This window comes from Prionailurus viverrinus, chromosome B1 (assembly GCF_022837055.1).
Source record: "Prionailurus viverrinus isolate Anna chromosome B1, UM_Priviv_1.0, whole genome shotgun sequence".
NCBI lineage: Eukaryota > Metazoa > Chordata > Mammalia > Carnivora > Felidae > Prionailurus > Prionailurus viverrinus.
The window spans coordinates 162,162,239-162,171,728 of record NC_062564.1 but is presented as its reverse complement, the minus strand read 5'-3'; the positions used below and the strand labels follow the sequence as shown (position 1 = coordinate 162,171,728).

At 41.9% G+C, this 9,490-nt stretch overlaps 1 pseudogene; it reads right to left on the bottom strand.

Annotated features, from left to right (window-relative positions):
* Positions 1 to 5,457: 5,457 nt before the first annotated feature.
* Positions 5,458 to 5,558, bottom strand: LOC125165047 (uncharacterized; annotated as a pseudogene).
* Positions 5,559 to 9,490: the final 3,932 nt, after the last annotated feature.

The window sequence follows — 9,490 nt, the reverse complement described above, 5'->3', positions numbered from 1 at the left end:
ATAATATTGCATCTGATAACATAATATTCAAAATATCCAAGATAAAATTTAAAAAATAACTACTTAGTATACTAAAAACCAGGGAGGGAAAAAAGCAGGGAAATCACAACTTGAAGAGAAAATACAAACAGCAGATGCCAACACAGAAATTACATAAATGTTGACATTATCTGACAAAGATTTTAGAGCAGTTATCACAAAAATGCTTCAAAAAGCAATTACAAACGTACCTGAAAAAATGAAAAATATGAAGTTGCAGTAAAGAAATAAAAAATATAAAGAAGAATCAAATAGAAATTTAGAACTAAAGAAAATAATAATCTATATTAAAAAACTCATTGGATGGGGAGCCTGGGTGGCTCAGTTAGTTGAGTGTCCAACTCTTGATCTCGGCTCAGGTCATGGTCTCAGGGTCATGGGGTCGAGCCCTGTGTCAGGCTCCATGCTGAGCATGGAGCTTGCTTGAGCTTCTCTCTCTCTGTACCCTTCCCCGACTCATGCTCTTGCTAGCTCTCTCTCAAAATAAAATAAAATAAAATAAAATAAAATAAAATAAAATAAAATAAAACTCATTGGATGGGGTCAACGACAGAATAGAGAGGACAGACGAAAGAATTAGTGCTTAGAGATAGAACAATTACAATCTGAACAACAGAAAGAAAATAGAATAAAAACATAAAATTTAAAATAAAAACATAACTTAAACCCTAACATATCAATAATAACATTAAATATAAGTGGTCTGAATACACCAAATAAAAGACAGAGGCTGGCAGAGTCAATTAAAAAGCATGACTTAACTCTATGGTCAAGGTCACTTTGCTGAGTGAAAAAAAGCCAATCTCAAAAGGTGATATACCAAACGATTCCATTTATATAACCTAAAAATGCCAAAATTATGAAAATACAAAGCAGATTAGCTGCTGCCGGGGGTTAGGGATGGTGGGGAGGGACTGGGTATGACTATAAAGGGAGATCTTTACGATGACGCCACAGTTCTGTGTCTTGACTCTGATGGTGGTTACATGAATCTACACTCATGATAAAATGACATTCGACTGTATACACACATTGCAGCAATGTCAGTTTCCTAGTTTTGACATTGTTCCATAGTTATGTAAGGTATAATCACTGAGTAAAGGGTATCTGAGATTTCTGTGTACTATTTTTGCAACTTCCTGTGCATTTTTAATTTTTTTCAAAATAAAAAACCTATTAAGCACTTGTTTTGCCAAGTTTTGACATCAAGGAAGAACAAAATACGGATTTAGAAAATCCTGCCACTTTATAATCCTTTTAAGGGAGTGGGTAAGACTCAAATATGTTAAAGATACAAATAGCAACAAAAAAGGGTTGCAGCTATATGAGTAGTTCTGGGGTTGCGAAGTCCAAGAGCACCAAGCCCCAAGTATTGAGTCTTTAGAATAACAATTCAAAATGATAACTATTGAAAAACACAGCCTTAGTTCAATGTCAAATTTATGCAGTCAAGGTGAAAAGCAGAGTATACCCACTAGTGGATCAAAAGGGCTTGCTCCACCCAGAACAGCCCTCAGTTTTCTGCATGAAAAATTATCTAAAATAGATCTCACCACATACAACACTCATCTGCTAAGTGGCAAGTCTTTTCCATAACTGATCACCACTTGTCCACCCAGGCCACTTGCCAACCTGAATAATAGGGTGTAAGCCTGGGCACAGGCCCTAGTCACAAGGCCAGCTGCCCATGTTCTGGGAGGACCTCCAGGGGCACACACATTAGGCAGACCCTCCCTGACACAGAGCAATCCATCACTTCCCAAATGACCTTCCTCCCGTATTTTAGTGAGACTGATGTTACCAAGATCTCATTTTTCCTGGCCCTGAGCCAGTAGAAACTTTTGTTCTTTGTTTACCCATGTTTGTTTGTTTGTTTTTTACAAATTAAAAGCAATTTATTATGTAATATTCTGTGCCTGCAATGGAATATGTGCAATATACATAAGCCCACCGGCAAACATAAGATCCCAACATTGACAATATAATTGAAATTAGTTGTGCCCTCCTCCCCAATATCCATTCTCCTGCCTTCTCCTCAAACATAACCACTTTCCTGAATTTTGTCTTTATCATACCCTGTTTTTATTTCTTTTTTAAATGTTTATTTTGAGAGAGCACGCAAGAGAGTGTAAATGGAGAGGGACAGAGAGGGAGAGGGAGAGAATCTCAAGGAGGCTCTGCACTGTTAGCCCAGAGACAGCACAAGGCTCGATCCTATGAACTGTGAGATCATGACCTGAGCCAAAATCCAGAATCAGACGTTTAACAAACTGAGCCCCCCAGGAGCCCCTATCATACCCTTGTTTTTTAAAAACAGTTGACTGCAATGTAGTTTTCCCCAAACAATATTTGCTCAGTTCTGCTTATTTTTGAAAATATGGACAGTGCTTTTATGAACCGTCTTATACATGTCTCCGATGCACACTTGCAAGAGTTTCTTGAGGGTACACACCCAGGAGTGGGACTGCTGGGCCACAGAAATGTCATCATTACCTGTGCTACACATGCTAAGTTATTTTCCAATGAAACTGTGCTATTTTACCGTCCCACTAGTAGTATACAAGATTCTGGTTTTCCACATCCACGCCAACATTTGGTATTATCAGACTTCATAATTTTTTGTCCATCTAGTGGATTTAAAATGATATCTCACTATGATCTTAGTTTGTATTTCCCCGATTACTAACAATGTAGAGAATCTTTTAGTATCTTGAATTGTCATCTATATTTATTTTTGTGAATTACATCATGTTTTCTGGACTTTTTTTTTAATAGGTTGCAGGCATGCATTATATATTCTGGATCCTATTTCTTTGTCAGATGTGGTGTCAAGATTTTCTCAGAGTTTGTGGTTGATCTTTTTACTGTCTTTATGATGTTTCCAGTAAGCAAAAGTTATTAATTTTAATGAAGTGAAACTTATTCATCTTTTCCTTTTTAGTTTGTGCTTTTTGTCTTTCATCCCCATAGAGAAGGAAGAATTCGTTGTGAAAGGGAAAACTTGAAATCGTTTAGAAGAAAAAATGGCAGAATGGCCTTTGTGACCTTTGGGGAGAGAATGATTTCTTAAACAAGACCCCGAAAGTGCTTATCATAAGTCATTGCTGTGTTAACAAACATTTTTAAGGACTGTTAGAATAAATCAGGAAGATAAGCTGAGCCCTCGCCACTTTTTCTTATTTTCCCTGGAGAACCACAGCCATGTGCACTGCTGTTGAAGGGGTGGTCTCAGAGCAAAGGGCTGTTGGTGCAGCCCCGAGGACTGGCCTCTGTCCCATCCCTGCCACCTCGAGGCCACTGCCTTCCCAGAAGGGAGGCACAGGGATCTGCAGCAGTTTCTTCACCTTTAGTTCTTTTTTGTTACTAGTGCTGATGGGGGTCTGTTTCCGCTAATCTTAACTGTGGCAAAATGCTCCAGGATGTCTATTCTTCTGGTTACATATGGAATTTCCTGGACTTCAGTTGATTGCTTGGGATGGGGGCTGATTAGATGCAGCTATTTCCAGGCATCCTTGCCTTTTCTTTCCTGAAAAACCATTGTGTTTGTAACATATTTTTAGGTGGGGCTACATTATTCACATACATTTTCTTTTCTTTTTCGCTAGTTTCCAATCGAAGTTTTCTTCCAGATAAAAACCACACTAGCATCGAGGGCTACTTTCAACAGTCCTATTCTTTGCAATACTATTTATATAGTCCTTGTAATACTGTACTTTAACATACTTGTGATTTTAAGGCCCATTTTTTTCCTGCGTGATCTCATAAGGCTTCCCTCAATCCCCCTCATCACCCCCTGCTCCGTTCCCATATATCTATTTATGGGTCATTATCCTCTCTTCTCCATCAACATCTTCTCAGCATAGCTGAATGCTCCAGGGAGACTGGGCTGGTGTGAGGTTCTGCCATGATGAATGGGTTTCTTTTCACTCTTCGGTAATGAGCTGGCTTCTACTAAGGGCACCTAATTTCTTGGTAGCTACTTCGAGTAAGTAGATTAGGTTACCAGTGTTACTGCTTATCTCATCCTAGAATCAATGATCCAATTCACAGGCTCACCACCTATAAATCTGGGGAAACTATTACACAGAAGTCCTAGTAATTGATTAGTGGGCATTTTCTGAAATGAATCATTTACAAGACAAAGCCTTGGTTCCCAGCCTATTTCTGAGGCAATTAGGACCTAATGAGTTGCTTATTTGTTGACTGTTTGATTAGGGCCATTGATTCTGGTATAATATCTGAATCTTGTACCTCGTTTCTCAGGGTTTTGACCACCAGCTCTTCCTCATTTCTTTTTCCTGTACTTCTTTCTGAAGCCTTCTCATAGAGATGCCCCCGTCTGTGGTACAGTAGATCCTTAATTTCCATCTATCTGTTCATTTTGATGGCACTGCGATGTCATGGCCATTGGGATCCTTGAAAGAAATCACAGCCAGGATGTGCCTGCTTTTGCTTATCTTCCCAGGACCAGCTGACCATATCAGAGAAAAAGGCTGAAGGGAGGCATAGGCAGAGAACACGCAGAATGCCCTGCCCCTCCTCCCAAGACCTGTATGGTAATGCAGCCAACAGAGAACTGCTGTTCTCCACCATCAGGGAGATGGCCATGAGGCCGAAATCCTTGTTTTTCCAATCAGATAAGCATACGGTATTTACACTTTTGTACATGTCAGGCGCTAAATTATAGACCGTGCCTTAAAATCTGAGTGGGACAGGAAGTCAGATCGTCGCTGCCATACACTGGAGCACTTTCTGGGAACGAGGTCATTTGCACTAAGAGTTTCACCTACACCATCTTATTTAATCTTATTAGCATCATCTGTCCTCGGTGTTATCATCCATACGAGAAACCCGAGGCAGAGAAAGGTTGGGTACATTTTCTAGGTCGTTCAACTAATAAGTGAAGCGATTCAATTCAAACATAGACTTAGCTAACTCAACAGGGTGCTTTTCACCACTACACCACACTGTCTCCCTCTTAAAAAAAGAAATGATAGGCCAGAACTACATGACACTAAGTAAAAGGAGGTGTCTCACAGAAAGGAGAGTTCTCCGTAGGCTAGAGTAGTCACGGGCTATCGAGTAGAAGGGAGGTGTCCATAGAGAACATCTAACCCCAGATTTCTCAAACACTTTTTTAAATCTTTTTTTTTTAATGTTTATTTATTTTTGAGGTAGAGAGAGAGACAGAGCATGAATGGGGGAGGGTCAGAGAGAGAGAGAGAGAGAGAGGCACAGAATCCGACACAGGCTCCAGGCTCTGAGCTGTTAGCACAGAGCCCGACGCGAGGTTCGCACTCATGGACCGCGAGATCATGGCCTGAGCCGAAGTCAGATGCTTAACCGACTGAGCCACCCAGGCGCCCCTCTCAAACATTTTTTAAAAATTGTGGTGAAAAAAAAATCACATAACATAAAGAAAGATGGAAATGTTTCGTGAATTTGCATGGCATCCTGGTGGAGAGGCCATGCTAATCTTCTCATTTCAGCTTTAGTATATATGCTGCTGAAGCAAGCACTCTCAAACTTTTTAACTTCCAACCCACAACATGAGACGTATGTTACATCGTGACCCAGTAAACACATGCATAAATAACTGAAATGAAATTTTACTTCCCAATACTTGCCATACTCTATGTTTTTCTACTGTGTTTTATATCTTTCTTTTAAAATAATTCTGGTTATGGCCTGTTAAGTAGACTTTATGACCTAGAGATACTGATCTAGAAACCTCAACAGATGGGGAAGTTGAGACCTAGAGATGCCTGGGGTACCTAGCACAGTGTCTTGCAAATAGTAATTCTAAGTGTCTTTGTTGTATTTCCTTACGTGACTCAGCACACCCACGCAGCACCTCAGTGGCAGAGCTGGGATGGAGCCCAGATTTCCTGATTCCCAATCCAGAGTTTTTCTGTCAAGGAAAGTTTGTCAAAGAGGGACTCTCCCATGGCAGAGTTTCTTCACAGGTGTGGGTAGAAGTAGGGGGAAATAAACAGTGAAGTTGTGAAAGACCCACGCTGCTCTGCTCCCCAGGGGCCCTTGCCCAAGATCACCAGGTGCTACGACGGAGCTAAGTCCAAAGCTGGTGCTCTTTCTCTGGTTGTCTATCCTGATTGCTCAGTGAAATCACCTAGGAGCTCTGGACTTATGTCCAGCCCACACTCAGATCCATTTCATCCAATTAGTTAAGGGTAGGGTATGTTCTAAAAGCTCCTCAGCTGATTTGAATGCAGAGTGACCACCTCAATGCAGGATAGAAGATATCCCTTAAAATTATTCCTGCTTCCCCTTCAAGCTCCAACCAAAATGCCTCCCTCCTTGCCCGACAGCATCCTGACTCAAATTCAGAGTCCAAAATAACTGCCTTCCCATTATTGTATTCATCCAGCACTCCTAGAGCTTTTTATCCTGTGTTTATCTCCCCTCCTAGACGATGCATTTACTGAGTGCAGGGCTTATGCCTTACTCATCTCTGTATCCAAGCATGCAATAAATATTTACAGAATGCCCTTTGCTCAGATGGCTCTTCTTCCCCAAACCACCCAGACCTCCTAATTCTACTGTGATACAGCTATAACTCCTAATGAGGGTGATGAAATTTCTCCCCAGGATGAGTTCTACCAAGGACAAGAGGGACACTCTCTGTTGCAGCTGCAAAATCCTGACCAGGGAAGACAGAGTCACTAAAGGCAGTGAGACTGCAGCAACGCTTCTTGTGTGTCTGGGCTTTCTCTCCCAATATTTCCCCTCCAGTGTCTTTCAGATTTTGGACAAGGCAGTGGCCCAGTTTGCAGAACCCTGGACAGGAAGTGGGGAAGAAGGACTTCCTGTCCTTATCATGACCGTGAGCGCGTGGTGCAGAACTCACTTTTCCCTTTTGTTAGCTGGGAATGACAGCATTCCTGATTCAGTTGTCACCCTCTTCTTCTTTCCCCCTTGGGGATTAAATAAGAACTCATATATGAAAACAAGCTTCGTTTGGGTCCTTGAGCTTTTCTGAGGACAGCTTTGTATAAATATAAGATACCTTTTGTTATTGTTTATAGCCCAAGGGATTTGCGGAAAGAAGTTGAGAGCCAGCGATGCTCTTTTTTATAGGCAGAAAATAGCTGCTAGAAAAACAACCTGGTGTGTAAGAGCACAATGTTCTTATCGAGCAGACAGAATTATCTTTCCCAGGCAGCCATGAACGCGAAACACCTGGTGCACACGTTTCCTGCCCCTTCACATATTTTGAAAGAAAGGGACCTTTACCCTGACCTGTCAAGCAGTGATCTTCATGAACTTCTGTCCACAGACTCTGTGCCAGTTATCTTGGCTTGCTGCTATGGATTTCAATGGTAAACATAGCTGATTGTCACTTAAGGGGCATCTTCTTCTCCAGATAACATTCAGATCTTATCAGATCCACACAAATGCATTTCTTTTTCCTTAAAATGCAGCCACTGGATTGGTTAAGAGCCAGGGCTTCCTACCACATCCACCCAGCACGGGATTGGGTGCTGCTGAGAAAAACAGGGACCTTGAAGACTTGATCCTGACCTGGCGATTGTTTACAATCTTTGGTGAAAGAAAACAAAACAAAGTCACGGAGAACATTTAGTGAACAGTACATATCTATTCATAATAGGATTCGCTTTCTACATTAAAAACTCAAAGGTGTTTAAAGAATGTAGAAATCCATGTGGGGAAGCTCTATGGAGGACAAGGACACAATACACACAGCAGGTGCCCAATAATGTCAGTTAAGTAAATGAAAGAAACTCGAGTTGGGCCTTGAAAGACAAAAAGCATTTGAAACGGGCGGAAGAAGGAGCAGATAGCCATGGCTGGAAAAGCCACGTAGCACAGTAGTTTAAGTACTGACTGTGGAGTGAGGCGGGTTGACCCGGGTAGGCCACACCCCAGCTGTGTTTCTGAGCAAGTTCAGTAACATCCCTAAGCTTTAATTTCCTCTTCCATGATAAGTGAGTACTAAGAACACCTCCAGCATTGGTTTGGGGGAGAATTGAATGAGGTAAATATAGTCAAAGCTCTTAGCACATTGCTGAGCCTGTAGTGCTGCTCAAACAATACTTGTTGTTGCTGTTGTTGTTACCATCAGGAAAAAATGCGAACAAAGGCAGGAATCACTTAGTCTGTAATAAAATAACCAATATACTTGGTCTCAAGTGTGATTCATATGAATTCAAGCAGACAGAACTTGCCCACTGGAAGGAAGAAAAATGTATATTACCTCCTCAAGCTCTAATTTCCTTCTTTCAGCACCCCCCCCACCCCCCACTGCCTCCATATCCCCACTGTGCCACAGAGAGCACATCATCCCTCTTCTTTGCCCTCCCTCCCCTCTGATTTCCCCTGCCCCCTTGCCCAGGGCTGGACGAGAGCCTGGTGAGTCATAAGGAAGGACTCTGCAATTTTAGCCTTTCTGGCAACAATGACAGTGTAAGGGGTCTGGGGAAAGAGATTCTCTTGGATGTTTCTTGATCCTATCAGGTCATAAATAGATAGCCAACCTCCTCTAACATAAGGAGCACTCAGCAGGAAAATTATGAGTTCCTTCACAGATCAAACTTTGAAGAGTTTCAAAGTTTCAGGAGAACTGAAAGAATTCTTCATTTTTTCCCTGGCAGTGACACCGCTTGGGCCACAGGCACCACAGCGAAACCATGATGTCACAGGCCATTAGACTGTTGTGCAGTTTGGGCACCGCACACAAAAGCCTGATGTAGGCATCTGCTTGTCCAGCTGTGAGCTCCAACCTTCTTCCTGCTCAACTCACCCTATATATGACAATCATATTCCTTATGGCCATATCCCTAGGTTCATAAGGTTCTCTTGGCAAATTACCTACAGAATAAAACCCAAACTCCTTAGCCTGGCAGATAAAGGTCTTCACATCCATCCCTGTCTTCTCTGCCTCCTACTCACCTCCTGCCACAATAAACTTCTCCTCGGTTCTCCCAAACACCACACTCTTTCAGGACATTTTCCTTCAATCTGAACATCTTCCCTAACCTTCACCGGTAAACTCCTGCTCACTCTACCAGAACAACTCCAATGTCACTTCCAAACTAAAAATGATCAGATGGTCTCCAACCTTTGGACTCTACGGTCCTTTGTTCCAGGTTGTCTAGATCCCAAAAGTTTGACACACAATAGATGCTTAAGAAATTTTTCTTGGGGGCGCCTGGATGGCTGGGTTGGTTGGGCATCCGACTTTGGCTCAGGTCTGATCTCACCATTTGTGGGCTCGTGTGTTGGGCTCTGTGCTGACAGCTCAGAGCCTGGAGCCTGCTTCAGATTCTGTGTCTCCCTCTTTCTCTGACCCTCCCCTACTCACACTCTGTGTCTCTCTCTCTCTCAAAAATGAATTAACACTTAAAAAAATTAAAAAAAAAAAAGAAATATTTCTTGAATGAATGAATGAGTTCTGACTTTAATAACAGCA